The sequence below is a fragment of the Rhamphochromis longiceps genome, linkage group LG10 (assembly GCF_057381845.1).
Source record: "Rhamphochromis longiceps isolate RC_006_pf linkage group LG10, R_longiceps_female_GT1.1, whole genome shotgun sequence".
In the NCBI taxonomy this organism is placed as follows: domain Eukaryota; kingdom Metazoa; phylum Chordata; class Actinopteri; order Cichliformes; family Cichlidae; genus Rhamphochromis; species Rhamphochromis longiceps.
Genome location: NC_140566.1, coordinates 2690748 through 2707473, shown reverse-complemented (window position 1 = coordinate 2707473; position 16726 = coordinate 2690748). Strand labels below are relative to the sequence as shown.

The window sequence follows — 16726 nt, the reverse complement described above, 5'->3', positions numbered from 1 at the left end:
ATTTGTACGGTACGAATGATTTGCTTTGGTACCTGGTCAAACTTAAGCTCTCCTTAGTATGGCTGGCTCCGTCTCTCCAACAGCGCACTCACGGGCAGCAGCTGCCCCGCCCCCTCGCTCAGTTGCTTAGTGCCTGAGCTCGGATCATACCAATATCAGGGGGGGATTCACGCACAGTCGTAAATTCCCACAGTGTGCACTATGTGCTTCGAATATTGTGTGTACTTTTTGTTTTATACAGTTGTCAGCCAGGCATCTAACTATGAAAAAATTACACTCCAAAATACCCCGGGCTTCTGACAAAACAACCCGGGCTTAAGCCCCGTAAGCCACCCCCCCGCTCCGCCCCTGTCTGGGATCACAGTTACATCTCTAAGACCACAGTGACTATGATGAGCGAAGGAAACAACTAAGAAACGCTGTCACCTTTCACGCCTACAGTGCATCTGTGTTTGTTCAGATTGGTTTGAAGAGATTTGTGTTTAACACAATCTTAGAGACTAAGAGAAGAATGGAGAAGAAGTGTACTGGTACCAATCTTCAAGTACAAGCGTGCAGAGCTGTAGTATATACAGAGCCTGTATATACTGTATATACTGTATATACCTGAAGACGTGAACGAGTGGTTGAAGCTCGGTTAAAGAGAGGCGACGATCAGTCAGCAGCAGTGTGGCTTCATGCTGAGAACGAGCGCTGCAGATGTGATGTTTGCTTCATGAGTGTTGATGGAGGAGTATAGAGACGGCCAGGAAGAGGAAGTCAGAAGTGGGGCTGGTTCTGGACATGTATGAGGACGGTGACACAGTGGTGACGAGATTCCTTCTTGTTTGCAGCGGTCAGACTGACAGATGAGGTCAGGCAGGAGTCTGTGGACTATGTGTGGAGATGACACTGTGATCTGGAGTGAGTGTAGGTAGCAGGTGAATGAGAGCTCAGAGAGGTGGAGTTATGTGCTGGAGATAAGAGGAATGAAAACAAAAGGAAATGAGACAGAACAGGAGAAGGTGAACAGATAGTGAACGCAGATGATTTTGAAGACTAAATGCTTCAGATGAAGAAGAATCCATCGTTCCATGTTTTATCCCCTTATCCACGTCTGGATCATCGGGGCACTGGAGCTTATTTCCAGCTGTCATAAGGTGAGAGTTGTAGACGTGGCCTGGAGAACTTACCAACCAATCACAGGGCTAACACAGAGACAACGATTCACTCCCACATAAAAAGAAAAAGAGCAAAGTTCAGATCTTTCACACAGCAAATCAGTGCGAATGAACCAATCCCAGCTTTCATTGGGCAACAATAGACAGACCCTGGCCAGTCTATATGGGGACAGACAATGATTTGTAAACTGGTCATACACGTGAACACAGTAACTGTTAGGGGTGCAACGATACTCGTATCGATATTGAACCGTTCGATACAGTGCTTTCGGTTCGGTACGCATATGTATCGAGCAATACAAAATTTTTAATTTATTTTATCAACTTTCCTTCTGACGATGCTGTCTGTGTTGAGCGCTCAGTGGATCTGCGCTCGACAGTGCAGCCTAGGCGGAGTAGTCGAACGCAGATTCACTGAGCGCAGGGCAAGCTAGCGAGACAGAAGCTAAGCTCGTTGCAACATGGCAAATTGAACCTCCCCCACCCTCATTCAGATCTGGCGTTTGGAATTATTTTGGTTTTCATGTGACGTATGACCCTGAAGGTAAGCGAGTCATGGACTAAAGTAAAACAGTATGTTGGATGTGCCACGCAATGCTCAATTACATTGGAGGGAACTAGTGTGTTAGCGCAGTTAGCTCGTTAACGTGTTGGCCGTCCAGCCCCACGCACGGGGCGATCGGCGGTAGCTCGTTAACGGAGATTTGCCGTGTTGTGGCGTTAACGTCATTTCAGATTAACGCTGACAGCACTAGTGGGAACACAACGAATATGACTGCACATTTACGCCGACATCATCCTCGTGCAAAGACAAGTGGAAGCAGACAAAAACAACAAGCATGCATGCTACAAACTTTACCCGAGTCATTTAGACAGCCGTTAGCACAGGATTCTCCTTATGGGGACCTGATATGTTTAATATGCTGCTGAGAATATAGCCCAGAAGAAGCGTATAGTATAGCTTTTATTTTGAAAGAGCCATTTCTCTGTAATAAACTCTCTTTTCCAAAGATGAGGGATTTCTCCATCAGATAGATTTATTATTTTATTACTTTGTTGTTTCAGCAACATTAAATTTAAAAACTGTACTTTTGAGTTAAAATATAAATTTATAATTTTAATAAATGACAAATTAAAAAGGCATGAACATTTTTTTGTATCGAAAAAATATCGAACCGTGAATTTTGTGTATCGTTGCACCCCTAGTGACCAGTTAATTTAACTGTGGGAGGGAGAGTTTGCTCCCCAACGCAGGCACAGGGGGAACAAAGTCCACAAACACAGGCCTCACAACACATCTGAACTTGCACTACTGTGATGCTACATCTCATTAGCATTATCTAATTTAACAAGCAGTATGGCAAGCACCATTAAAACTCTGCAGTTATTGGTTGCATACCTGCCACGTAATACCATCACTGCACGTGAAGTGTAGGTCAGTGCTCTTAAAACATCAGCCCGCCATGTGCACCTGACAGGCTCAGAGGGTTTCAACTAGTCAGCAGGATAATTTGCCATCTGTACAGGGATGCACTGTTTACAGTGTGCTTCCCACTGTTTAATGTAGCTACTAATTGGGATGACCCTGGAATCTTAGTTTCTCTTCAGGGGAAACATTTTTCACATGTTATTCTTGGGATGTGTGAAGGTAAAATGTATCAGAACGTGAGGCAAATACATCATTCATTACATCCTGAGCCACACTATTTCGACACATTCAGGGGCAGAATTCCTAGATCTGTTAAAGCTGTGAGGATTTTATCAAAACAACAGTTACTCCTGCGTCACTCTAAACCTTTTATGCAGATGATGTAGTTGCCATTTGCCACACTGAAAGGTGGCCACGGTGGCAGGCGAGGGTAGTGACGTGATGAATCAACTGGCGGGTGCAATCATTTGAAAATTCCCCTGGCAGATGTGGCTGCGTGCGCGTCTTTGATTAACTTCATTAATATACATGCCTCGCTCTGATACACAGGCAGTGGCATATGGTAAAAAGCAGGAACAGGAAAGAAGTGATTTGCTGTTTGCTCTGGAAAACAAACAAGCCAACAGGTCCTAGCAGATGGCGCTGTATGCGATGCTGGTGGGAGGCAGTGTGCTGCATTGGTGCAGCCGCCAAGCAGGAGCTCTCCTGTGGATGAAGAGAAGCCCGACTATCGCCCTCGGCCTGCCGCATGGTAAACAAATAAAGCGTCCTTCTGCTTTCCTGTGTGCTGAGCTTTTTATCCTGCGCTGATCTTACCTCCTGATTTCAAAGCACAAATAGAGCTAGTTTTTGGCACGTTAAAGTGCTCGAGGCTTGATGCTCTTCAGAAAGCAGCTTAAAGAAGAAATGTGTTTAATAATGGCTTGTTTGTGTGCAGCTCTCATTTCCCTCTTTGCTCCTTACGTCTTCCCCCAGCATGCCTGCGAGCACACTTTCCACTTTGTTCCCATTTCAACAGCAAAGTTGGAGGTTCATTTATACTGATAATAGATGTTGGTTATGCGTCAGCGAGAAATAGTTTCAATGTTTTTGCACCGTTTCCTGCTATGCCACACAAAAAAGTGCATAGAAAACTACAGCTGAATAAACAGGAAATCATCAAGTAAAAGTTAAAATAGTTAAAACAGTCGATTCAATGGCCAGCAGTTCTCGATGGACTCGTGTCTAAAGTATAAAAACACTGAGCGTCGGCTGTAGCTGTGTTTGTTGTGGTTCACAAAAACATTGCCTGCTCAGCATCAGTTTACATGAGCTATTCTTTCTGAAGCAAACCAGAAAAACTTCTAATACTACACAGTTGTTGCAGTACATGAAATATTTACAACACAGAACAGCACTGTTCCAATGGTTAGTCACTAGTTTTTGCATTTGCAAGCACAAGCAGGGGACACCTGAGGCACGTGGAGCAGAAGTAAAGAGTGTTGGGTCGTTTCTTCTGGAGTTAACATCTTCGATTCACTCTGCATGAAAAAGGTGTTCATTTGGTTGGCTGTAATCTTTTTAACCCTCGAAGGTGCCACCATCCGTCTCTAATGATGTCACACAAATGGGAAAACTCTCCAAATAGAGCGAGTAGTGTAACTATTTTACACAACACCAATCTACTGTGTTTATATCTTATGTTTACACAGTACTGGCAAAAGTACCAAAGCACCTGGTAAAAAAGGATTTTAACGTCAAATTACACACACACACACTGATCGTGGTGTATCTGTTTCCTAACTCCTCCTCCTGTTATTCCTGAGCTGTAGTTCAGGTGGTAGAGCAGGTCACCTACTAACTGGAAGGTTGGTGGTTCGATCCCAGTCTGCATGCCAGTACCCAAGATTCTAACCCCATGTTGCTCTCCTATGCACCCATCAGAGTGTGGATGTGAGATAGGAAGCACTTAGAAACAGCTAAGGAAAAAAGTGCAGTGAAGAGCTTTGAGTTCTCCAATAGAGTAGAAAAGCACTATATAAGAACCATTTAACATTCAATCTGCATGAAACCAGGGTTATTAATATAGCTTTTGGGATTTATTCAATCACCCTCAAATTGTTAAAAATTTATATATTTGTATGTGTGTAGTAGCCAATCTCAAGACAAATGGCAGCATTCTGGTTTTTGCTAGTACATAGTTCTAACTGCGGATGCTCATATTAAATAATACAGGCAAATGCCAGCACATAGAAATGCCTGTGAGCAACAAATTAAGGCCTTAAACTGAAGGATAGTAGGAGGGCAAAAAGGAGAAATAATACAAATGTATAAATAACATTATAATGTGATATACATTTATATTCATGTTCTGGTCTGAACCCGTGCTGGATTCACTTACAGATACATATACAATATAACTGGCTATACTCAAAGTTCAGAGCTGTAAAGCAGACTTTCTCTCATATATTCAAGGTTCTGATTAGGGCTGGGCTATATCATACGGTTCACGGTAATACTGGTGTAATGTTGGACAACGATAAGAAAATGGAATATGGCGATAGAATATGGGTAAAACACGCATGCGCAGTGCCTTTGTTTACATACGCACATGGCGGCAACGCAGAATGAGAAGAGTGAAAGTGGATCGTTGAATGAAACGGATGAACCTGAACTGGTTTGTAAACATGCTGCAACTTCAGTGGTGGAACTGAGCATCTACAGAACATCTTTTGACTCTTTGCAACTTCAATCTCAGACTCCAGCACAAACGTAACGAGGTTCCTTTCCAAGTCAACGTTTTGGGTGACAAAAAGCTGTGGATGCATACAGTCATAAAGTGTGTGTATGGAATCAACCATCACTCTCTTTTACTATACTGACCACATATTAAATAAGTGATGGGACTGGTGAAAAAACAGTTTAAAGTACAAATACAGCAATCTAATAAGCTGTGATCCAGCTGCTTAGTCTGTGTCTGCCATCCCAGCTAACCGGACAATTAATTTCCTCATCACCAAACTGTTTGTTGTTTATGTAATTTAATGCTTTGGTAGCCTCCTCCACGTACAGTACATTACAAATGACACATTGTCAACAACGCAGAGATATTACCTGTTATTTTTTTAATGATGAGGCTGCTTTCTTTCTGCGAACCTCCCTCCAAGCACAACTACATGAAAGGACAATCTCATCCTGAGCCTCAGTCAGCAGGGTGAATGTGGTTTTCTGCAGTCTCTCGTATCTGCTGCTTTAAACTGTATGGCGGGGCGGAATTCATGCATAAGAAAAAGCTTTCAGAGGCTTTTATGTCTCCTGCATGTTCGTTTTCCAAGGCTGCCATTAAGATGCTGTTGTTCTAGTCTGCAACCTTGATAGCAGTAATTTTATCACTCACACTGAACGCTGACTATCATTACCTTGCACTATACATCAATTAACATACACTGTTTGGTAGTGCTAATGATTAAGAAAGTTGCACGCACTGATTAAAAAAGGAGATCTTGATTAGAGAAGGGTAACAACCCCAGTGTGGCCACTGCTGATGAACGTGTCACTGCAGCCAGTGGCTGGGGGGGGGGGCAGAAGGAGTGATAAAAAGAAAGAGCAGGAGCCGCATAACTGAAGGTTTGGAGTCCATAATTAGGCAGCAGTTTTCCCTTTCTAACCATTTTCCCAAAAGAAAAGAAGCCTGACTACTTAATTGGAGGAATCAAATTTAGTCAAGCGCCCCGTTGGCTCAAACCTACATCATTAAAGTTGCCAGCTAACAAACATCAAACACGAGGCAGCATTAATGAAGCAGATGTATTAATTTCCCATTTATGAGCAGCTAAGCAACTCGCTGCTGCTCCCCGCTCTCCCTCCTCTTTGCTCCCTTTCTCCCTCTCTTTCTCTGACAGCACTATTAATGATCTTTAATGCCCCACAGGCAGTAATAGGCCCCACTGGGAGAGCTGAAACACTGCGATTTGTATTGAGGATTTAGACATAACAGGGGGGAAAAGGGAAGAGAGTGAGATCTTGGGGACAGCTCCGAGGCGCTTGATCAGGCCCAGGCCTCGCAGGGGCGGCTGCCGCTCCAGAATAATAAATGACAGCCTCGCGATTAAATCAAACCTTCTGTTCAAAAGGGCCAGAGCGGCTGATTGTCACTAACAATCGAGCTGCTTTTTTAAACACCTCTGGGAAAAGAAATCAAAAGCAGACAGCGTAGGGGGGGAAAGAGGAAAGAAAAAAGAGAAGCTTCAACGGCAGTCTGGCTCTCGGCACCTGACAGTTAACACACATTGGGAGAGACAGAGCAGAGCCAAGTCCAGGGAACGAGGACCTGTCACTGGTAAATCTCAGACCAAACTCATTATGCCGCTACCCACAATGCACCGCTCAGCAACAATGCTTACGATTCAACATCATGCATCATTAGTGCTAGCCATATGCACGCGATAAGCAAACACATTTTACTGTCTAAGTGGCTATTTGATTAGGATTTGCAGCACAATATCACATTCTTTATTCGATTCTCATCTTTTCAAGTACTGCATTGAAGGCGATGTAAGCAAATGAAATAATAATGGAACCCAACCAAGGCAATCTCCATCCAATTCAGGCCTAATTTTAAAAATTGACAGCAACTCCACAATATGCTCCCGTGACAGCCAAGGACAGAAACAATAAAAGCTACAGATGCCAGACACCAGTCATGCCTCTGTTGACACTGTCCCCGGTGCTGCATGGGCACATCTAATTATCTGGTGCAGAGGATAACCTAGATAAATAAGCCGGCGCAGACATTAACCTACAAATTAGATATGCTATGCTTTGCAAAAGTGCAGCTTTCTGAGGCTCGCCCTTAAAGCTGTTTGTTTGTTTCTTCATTAAGCTTATTCACAGCTCTCTGGAGACTGATCTGAATGCTGTCTGCTTGCAAGTGTTTACGACAAAGTCATGATGCTACATATAGCCAGCCCCACAGATTTAAGTCTGCACTCTGTAGATTTACATACAAGTGTGAAAAGGAATATACGTTAGGCGTGGGCGGAATAAACAGTATACAGTAGAAACGATATGAATTTGGTCAATGGTAGAGATTTTGAATATACCGCGATAGCGCATGCTGATGGTGTCATCAAGCTGCACCTGTTTGCAGCATCACAGCGGCTGCAAACAACATCACCTGCAAATTATGCCGGGCGACAGTAATCCGGTTGTTCAGTGATGACGCGACGAATCCTACTTCCGGGTCTAAAGTAGTCTGCGTTTAATATGGCTTTTTGTTGTTAACATGTTTAATGTTATGTATTTTCTTCTATTTGATCTCAAAAAGCTCCTAAAACAGTCAGTGATCCCTGTTGACCTCCCTCGGCTTTTATTACCACTAATCATTTATTTAAGCTCAGTTTTTAAAACCTTAGGATGTAACTACAGCCCAGCCCATCCAGCAGTATATGAATGACTAACCTCGTATTGTGGATGGATTATCTCAGTTGTTCTCCTGGCTGAAGTTTGGTCCTTTTACAGCATCCTGCCATGCGATTACATTTGTTCCTGACCACCGAGAACACTCACGTTAACTTTTATCGAGTGGGAAAAAAGTTAGCTTGTTTATATTATGCTAACATAGCTGTGTCGCTAGCGGTCACGTAGCACATCATTATATACCAGCTAGCCCAACTTCAGTAACCCTACAAACGTCACTGCTGTTTAGTTTTCTGTCTTCATTTATGTTGGAAGTGATAACAGAGCTGTACGTTTTAATTTGTTTCCAAAACCCCGCAGTCAGGACATGCTATATTGTATTTCGATAGAAGCTAGCGAGCTAACTCCCTGCTAACTTCTAACTCCGTTAAATGTCATAAATTCCGTTTTCATGGATGCCTGGATGTTAAACTCAATTGTTACACCTGGTAGAGCAGAACGCTGATCATTTTATTAAAGATGAAAGACTTTAGACAGTTTTTCAACTCTCAGTAATGCCATAGTGATCGTTTGATATATGGACCTGCAGCGGAGTTTAGGCCCAGACACGGCTAGTGACGTCAGACTGAACAACCGGATAGCGAAGAGGCGAAGCACTTTTGGAATATGGGGAAAGCCCATATTGTTTCCCCATATCCCATGTTGTTGCAGTATATTAATGACTAACCTCGTATTGTGGATGGATTATCTTAGTTGTTCAGAGCTGTACGTTTAAATTTTTCAGAAATCTCTCAGTCAGAACATGCTATATCATGTTTATGTGGAAGCTAGCGAGCTAACTTCCTGCTAACTTCTAACTCTGTTAGATGTAATAAATTCTGTTTTCATGGATGCCTGGATGTTAAACTTAATTGTTACACCTGGTAAAGCAGCAACACTGATCATTTTATTAAAGATGAAAGAATTTAGACAGTTTGTAACTCTCAGGCGGTGCGGCTTCGTAGCTTAACAAAGTCGTGCTAAAACATTTTTGACAGATTTCTGCGCGCTGTGTAGCACATAAAATCGGTTCGAGGTCAGTGAGCACAACCAGAATTCATACATAAGGCGCACTGATGATTTTTGAGAAAAATAAAGGATTTTAAGTGCGCCTTATAGTGCAGAAAATACAGTATACAGAAGAAAAGAATATATGGCAATATATATTGTTACATGCTTCAAATTATACCGCAATATGGATTTTAGGCCATATCGCCCAGCCCTAAAATCAGTTTTATACAGTATGGCTAAAGGATGCATGTCTAACAGTTTTCATATCCATGTCAGAATCAGGATTTTACATTTTGCTGATTCTGCTTCTCTTCCTAGAAATCAATTACAGCGCTCAAGTTGCTGTTTTTAGGGTCTTGTCAATACAAGTTGCATGCACAAATAATCTGAAGTGGAGGGCAAAACTGTTTTAAATGAAATCGGACCCTTTTACATGCAATAATATGGATCTAAGACACCTTTGCTAAAAGCATGACATAATTGTGATAGCAAAGTAGCAGCATCCACTTAGGTGCTCTGTATTTCCTTCCTCCCAGTCTCTATTTAGACAGCAGTATCATCATTTCCTCTGTGCTTTACTGTGGCAGGCAGCAGTGGGGTTAAGCTGCCAGCGATGCAATGATAGTGAGAGGGTGACTGCAGCTGGGGGCTGCAGATAGCACATTCTGTCAAATAGCGTCAGACTGCCTGCATAATGAAGTGACGAGAACAACGGTGGGAGACAAAAAAAAAAGAAAGAGAAATGTGGGATAGCATCATTTGTTATTGCTGAAACTTATGCAGCTCCAGCACAGAATGAAAAGCTGCAGGAACTATAGCTCATAAGCAAGATTCATTTGTAGGCTGATTAATGTTGAGTCTAAGGGGCGCTATTTTTTTCCCTAAATAATGCATATACATGGGTTGTGTCCTTTATTTAACAACCAGTGTTTCTGAAACACTACAGGGTCATGGAAGCACATCAGTAACACATTTGTTGTGTTCACAGTCACAAAGGTTTTGAAGGACTGAATCACCAAACCTTCAGCACAAACATTTTTTAATTAAAAAAATCCACATTAGCTTTTACTGTGTCTCCAAGCAAGAAGGTGATAGTTTAAATGTCGAATACATGGACAGTTTATCAATTATGGTCTATGTGGTAATCTGCTGATATGTTCCCAAATGTGTGAAGGTCTTTCTTTCAGGTGAGACCGCCCAGTTATCTGGAAATGACACCGTTGTTAGGAGAGCAATCTTAAGCCTTTTCCATCCGGTTTTGATGTTTTTTCATGATATGATACTTACTGGAAGGACAGATGAAATCTGGTGTCTTTCTTTCCAAATATCACGCATTTTAGATTTTGAACATGTTTCAGTCAAATGTTTAATGCAGATGCCTCCATCAGTTACCTGTGTGTGCACCGGTAGTCTTTTCTTTCAGTTGATATAATGTTTCCTTCCCAAAATAAACAATGAGCATAAAAACCAACGTCAGATGGAGCACATAATATGAGCTATACATAAACATTTATATATAAGACTAACATTTCATTTATTTAATTGCACAAAAAACTGTGTTCCAGAAACTACTGCAAAACCTTTCCAGAAATCACTCTGTCTACCATGTGTACAGTACCACAGTAACCATCTGAGAGTCTTACTGGTGATATTTCTTGCCCAACTTCCTCTCGGTGATCCGTTTTCTAGATTAAGGCAAACGACTCAGTGATGTCGAGCAGCAGGATAATTCATCCGAACACGACGATGACGCTGTAGCTGGAATTTACAGAAAATAGTTTGCAAAGGTGCAAAATCAGACATGTGCACCAACTGAACTTGCATCTATCATCCACACGACATCTTCAAGACAGCCTCGAGGAGCTGCAGGCTGAAGGTACTGAACCACGCTTCTGTTATCTCAGAGCTGCTGCATGTGTCATCTTTGGATTCCCCTTTATCGCTGCCTTCTTTATCGTGATGTTTCACCATAAACTGAACCCCCCCAATCGCCTCCACTACCACTGACAAAACACATGTTCTCATACACATGCACACGCTTCTCCCCTCAACACCCAACAATTTCATTACTTTCATATTAGGATTGATGGGGGTCTTCTGTGCGATATAAATCAATTTGAGAAGATTTTTCTAAATCTCAACCTGCAATGAAGCCATCAAGTGTTGGGGTGGCCGAGGGGCAAGAGGCTGGAACAGCCACATCATTGGTTTTGCTTTTCTGGGAAGGAGGGGCAGGGCTGGGGAGTAATTTTGCTTTCGGGTTTATGATGGAAAGAGCTCTCCCTTCTCGCTCCACCCACCCACCCGAAGAAGGTTCCCCCCTCTACCCTTCTCCTCTTCCACGGCCTTCTTTTGCTCTCATTGCCGGTGCCTTCCATAGCGCTATGATTTACAACTAGTACTCATGTGCCTTCTGGGAATTGATTTCCAGGGAACCATGCCTTGTGCCCATCCTTTCTGTGGGGGCCATAATGATCACGCTGTGGATCATTAGTCTGGACCACTGTTTTCCACTGCTCTGCTGGCTGGGCGCCATACATCTCTCCCCTCTCCTCCCGAGTCACAGCCACTGCTAAATTGCCTGTTCCTTTCTCTCCTTTTCCTTTCCCCCACCCTCCCCTGTCCCAATCACACCTCACGATCCTCATCTGTCCTTTTTTGTACCGCGGCATTTATTGAAAACCAAGCTGCACTGGAGTCAAAGCAGGTGGAGAGTGTTTATAGGCCATTTAGGATGGAGGAAATCCCACTCGTGTTTCTGCCATCCCGGCACACTGACCTTTACTCCAGCAGACAGACTGATGACATGTTATTTTGTGAAGGAAGTGACCGGATGACAAACACGGAGGCCGTATCAGCGCAGATGGCGGAGACTGACTGACTTGGGTAATATGAATAACAAACTGATGGAGTCAGTTTGTCACTAAGAGGGCAAAAGCAGAGCGGGGAAGCTCACGGTTCAAAGGCTCTTATTATGCCCCCCGAGGAACAATATGTTCTGATTTGTTGCATTTGCTTCTTGACAATGTGCCAAAATGGAAGGCATGATTGAGCTTCCAGCGGTAGTTTCAAAGTCCAAAGCCGGTATTTTTCCTTGAGTGCTCAGCAAGCTGCCATTTTTCCCTCTTTTCCTCTCACTCTGCAATCTTGAAATTGACAGAACAATAGAAGAACACTCAGGTTTAACTCTAGTACTAATCACACTGGCTCAGTCTCAGGGCCATAATCAAGCGTGGCAACGATCTGCGACACTCGCACCGAACCGAACTGATAAAATGGCATCGTGGTATTAATAAAGGTTCCTGCACCTTAAAGCTGAGATGCTCATTCCTCATCTCAGACGCAGAAACCGCTTCCAGCTGCTCAGCTTCTTCAAACTCAACCTGTCTTGCAGCTGCTGGATTAATTGCATTTTCATCTGGGAAACGCATCCAAAAGTGGTCAAACAACCGTTTTGCAGCATTAATAGGCCGAGCTAAAACAAACAGCAGCACAGACCAGCAGCCTCAGCTGCCTCTAGTGGCTCTGCACTGCGCACATGCTTTGGCAGTGGAAGCTTCTCGAAGTAAAGCCCGGGCCTGGCAGCGTGCACTGGCAGCGATGATTTACAACAGCATTTAAGTGAATCTAATAAGCAGAGTGAATGCTTCCCGTCGCTTTGGCATAGCTCGTGCCTGGGCCCTAATCATTCAAATATTTTGGCAAAAGGCAGTGCCCCGTTCCTCTCCAAAACAGAATAATGAGACACGGAGCTCTTAATCACAGCAGATCAGTTCAAATAAATGAAAAGAGAATCAAAAGCATTCTTTGCCGAGGCAGTCCTCTCTCTGTCCAAATGAGCTGACGGAGGGCCAGATCTGCGAGATGGAGATTTACCCCGGAGACGGAGCAGATTTTCCATGACTCGTGAAGCACCGACTCACTCTGGCAAAGCACAAAGTAGTTCTGGAAGAAACGAGGGACAGCTTTTGTACCATTTTCTTTTGGATGTTCAAAGTAATTATATACAGTATGCACACATATACAGACATACAAACACAAATAGTCGGACCAGCCCAAGAAAACGATGCCCCGCGTTCTTCACAGCTTTTTAATCAAGCACTCCCCCACGCTTGTTCTCCTATCACACCTCAGATGCTTTCTGGAAAACCCACGCAAAGCAATGCGGTAGCTCTGACACCTCATCCAAACTCAATAATTCACCATGCTTCCACTTGCCAATTCTTCCCTCTGCCAATCTGAAAGCCTTCTACACACTGCGCTTGCTGAGACAGCGCTCTAACAAACGATGCTGTCAGTTAACAAGATGGAAAAACATTCTGTTAATTTTTTCTCTCCCTTCTTCCCTCCCCTCCTCGGCGAGGAGTCTTGATGTGCCGAGACGAGGGCTGGATCACAGCTTGCCTGGGGGAAGCCTGACACAAGACAGGCTGCCGCTGACATGATGAGCCTCGAGACTGCTGGCGAATTCTTGTGATGTCACTTCCCGCTCTCGACAGCTCTGACACCCTGGCGTTGGGTACTGGGAAAAAAGAGGAATAGAAGGAGCCGCTCGTGGAGGTGGTGGTTGGGATGGTGGGGCGGGGGGGGCTTGATGAGAAGAAACACTGGTGCGTCGACTGTGCGGCTCTTCTGTTTTCTTTAATGTTCCCGCTTTTATCAGCAGTCGGAGCTGTCAGCGGTAATCACGCTTGTAGTGAAGAGCTGCGGAGACGATAAGCTCGGCCTGTCAGCGCCGCATCCTCTGCCACAGACATATGCTGCTGCCGCTCTCTTTCTTTATGCATGATGGTATTCTCTCCAGAGAGGGGGGAGAAAGAACAGAAAGGGGTGGATCATCCACACCGGGAAGGTGGGAGGAAATTTATTACATCTCGTCCTCACTTAAACTGAGGTGGCTTTTGTCACAGTTAAGAGATCACGATACGTTTGGAGTCTTAGTAATGAACTTGTGTATGAGGGAAAAGCACATTTGTTTTGATTTGAATCAGAACTGCTTTGATGAAAAAGCCATTCATGAAAAATTGTGAGTTTTATTTAAAGGTGTGTAGGTATATACAGCAGAGGCCTGATTTCAACTGCATCTGTGATACTGTGTGCAGTTGATCCTTTTTATAAAGCCAGTGCGAGTCTTTGGAAACCTGTGGAGTAGCTAAAACAAAATCAACAGACTTTTCCTTTATCATGTTACAAACTCCAAAATATGACTTGAACTTCTGACTAAACTTTGTTGTAAGTAAAACCAGTGACCCAGAAAGTCAAATTCAAATGAAATCGATCCTCTGATGTTGAAGTTTCATTTGTTTTTGTTGGGTTTTTTGTTTTTTACCTCTGCCATGTTTGCGAGTTTCATCGTTCTATGATTCTTTCTCATTCTATCTCTGTGTGCAGCGCTTTGTGACTACCTGTCTATGAAAAGCGCTTAATAAATAAACTTTACTTACTTACTTAAACACAACAGCTCCAAAAGCTTTGGCTGTAATCATGGTCATGGTAACAATCCAAGTTTCCTAACATCCATGAGGTCTTTGACTTAAAAGCCTTGTAGGAACCTACGATTCTGTTGTAAACATACAGAAAGTCCTGTGTAAAGATACAAAATATCATGTCACATTTGACCTTTGACCTCTCACTTAAGGTCAGTAGACTGGTTTAAATGTTAAAGTGATAATAATATTATACAGTTTCCAAATGCAAATGTTTTTCCGGGCAGCATATATCCATTTAAGATTCAAGACCTTTATTGTCAATACACAGCGTACCGAAATGCTGTTTCACCCCAAGCCCCCCGTAGTGCATTTGTAAGTATATAAAATATATATGTCCATTAGATATAAAACTAGGATGTACAGATAAATAATGTGCTATATTTCGGTAAAATTATTGTAGACGAGACAGGACGAAGATGAAAAATGTGCAAATCTAGTAGAATTTAGACGTTCAGTAATTATTAGTGTGCAAATAAGCAGATTGCTCCCAGGTCCCGTTTGCAGTGGATTTGTGTTTTTGAGCCTGTTGGTGAGTACTGTCAAAGATGAGGATGATATATGGGGACTGATTTTGTTATGTACATTACAGTAACAGGTTATTTTAATATTAGGGGTAACAGCAATATATTCAGTGAATACTGCCCAGAGACTGAGCTGCCCTGCTGAGGTTTGTGCTTCATGTTTTTCCTGGATCGGATCCATGTGAGGAGACGTGCCATTAATAAGTGACACATCAATCTGCAGAGATGATGACAAATGTGGCTTTGTGTCAGAGCTGGTGCAATATATTTCATGGCTACATGGCATAATTATTATAGAGATGAAAGTAATTACATGTGCAGAAAACGCTGTGACTTGACATGCATGAGAGGTGGCGTGCAGTGGATAAAAACAAAATGCGCAGCAGTAAAAAGTCACTCGGCATTCGGTTACCAATTATCCTTCTCTTGTGAGCATTAAAGCGCTGTGCATTGTTTACCGTTAACAGATGTAATTGAATAATAATGCCACGGTCCCACCTGTTCCCGTGGTTGGAATAAATGAGCTGTGCTTTGCTCTTCCTCCCTGGTCCTCCTTCCTCTTCCCCCTCGCTCGCTCTGAGAGCGGGGTTGAGAGGCCTGCCCCCGCAATGGCTATTAAAATAATGTGGCCTAACCTAAGCAGAGGTTAACCAGCTAATGTCCTCAGTACTGCTCCTCTCTCGACATGAATAATGCAGATCAGGTTTCTAAACAAGCACACAAATGAATCTATAAATCACACAGGTCGGGGCAATCTTATTAGCTACCCTCCCCCCACATAACCTCCTCCCATCTCTCCCTGATTTGCAGCCGTCAGGCTCCTGCTGGGGGGGCTCCCTCGTATAAACACGCAGTGAAATGTCCTGTTGGTTTAAGATGTAGGACATGGACTAACAACCCGCCATGCAGAACTTAATGCATTCTGCAGAAGCGCACTTGTTCACCTGAATACAACATCATTAAACAACAAGATGATGTCACTGCTAAGTAAATCATGGCTTCTATGAAAACGTGCTGAATCAGCAATCTGGCTCCCGCCATCATAAAACCAGTTTGATATGTTGGCTCACCAGCAAAGAGCTGTGGGTTCAAATACCACCAACACCATAACAGCATCTTATCATAACAGAGGTGTTCCAGTCCATCTCACAGGCCTACAGGTCATATTATACTTATCAAAAACTTCTTGGGTTGTAACATTAATACATTTACTACATTATTTGACATGTTTCATGTTATTTTAGTCATTCCTTGTATTTGGAATGAAATAAAGAATAAAATGTGGCTTTTTCTGAACATATTTGGCTTAAATCGTCATTACTCCATGCTACTTGCCCAAAACTTTTTTCATTTCCTAAAAGAGTCATTTCCTCAGTTTTTAAAACGTTTATTGTTCTAAACACATGCAGAGCTTATGTTTTGCCACAATGGCACTTATGGCTATCCTAATCCCCTGGGATTTGGGGGGATAACAAGCAAATCACAACTAATCTGCAGAGCAACGTCGTGTGGACAATGCAAGGGGAGAAAATAAAAAACAAAACAAGGAATTTCAAGTAATTAAAAAAATAAAGAGAATAGGAAATAATCAGCAACAACTTTCCCGATGCTGCTGGAATCAAATGTGAAAAAGTTGCGAGTTATGAGTTGAAGAACATAATGTAGTGTAACCGTCACGTT

General features: G+C 42.9%; 2 protein-coding genes across 12 annotated transcripts in view; both read right to left on the bottom strand.

Moving 5' to 3' along the window:
• The window catches only part of LOC146660124 (uncharacterized), a 220847-nt gene extending 212870 nt beyond the window's left edge, over positions 1–7977 (bottom strand). Inside the window, exon 1 of one of the 2 annotated variants that reach the window (XM_085419875.1) lies at positions 7766–7977. The gene's annotated coding sequence lies outside the window, so the exon portion shown is untranslated. The remainder of the gene's footprint in view (positions 1–7765) is intronic. The other variant, XM_085419874.1, reaches the window with a different exon arrangement.
• Positions 1–16726, bottom strand: part of auts2a (activator of transcription and developmental regulator AUTS2 a) — a 372946-nt gene that overhangs the window by 86179 nt on the left and 270041 nt on the right. The gene's annotated exons all lie outside the window — the stretch shown is intronic.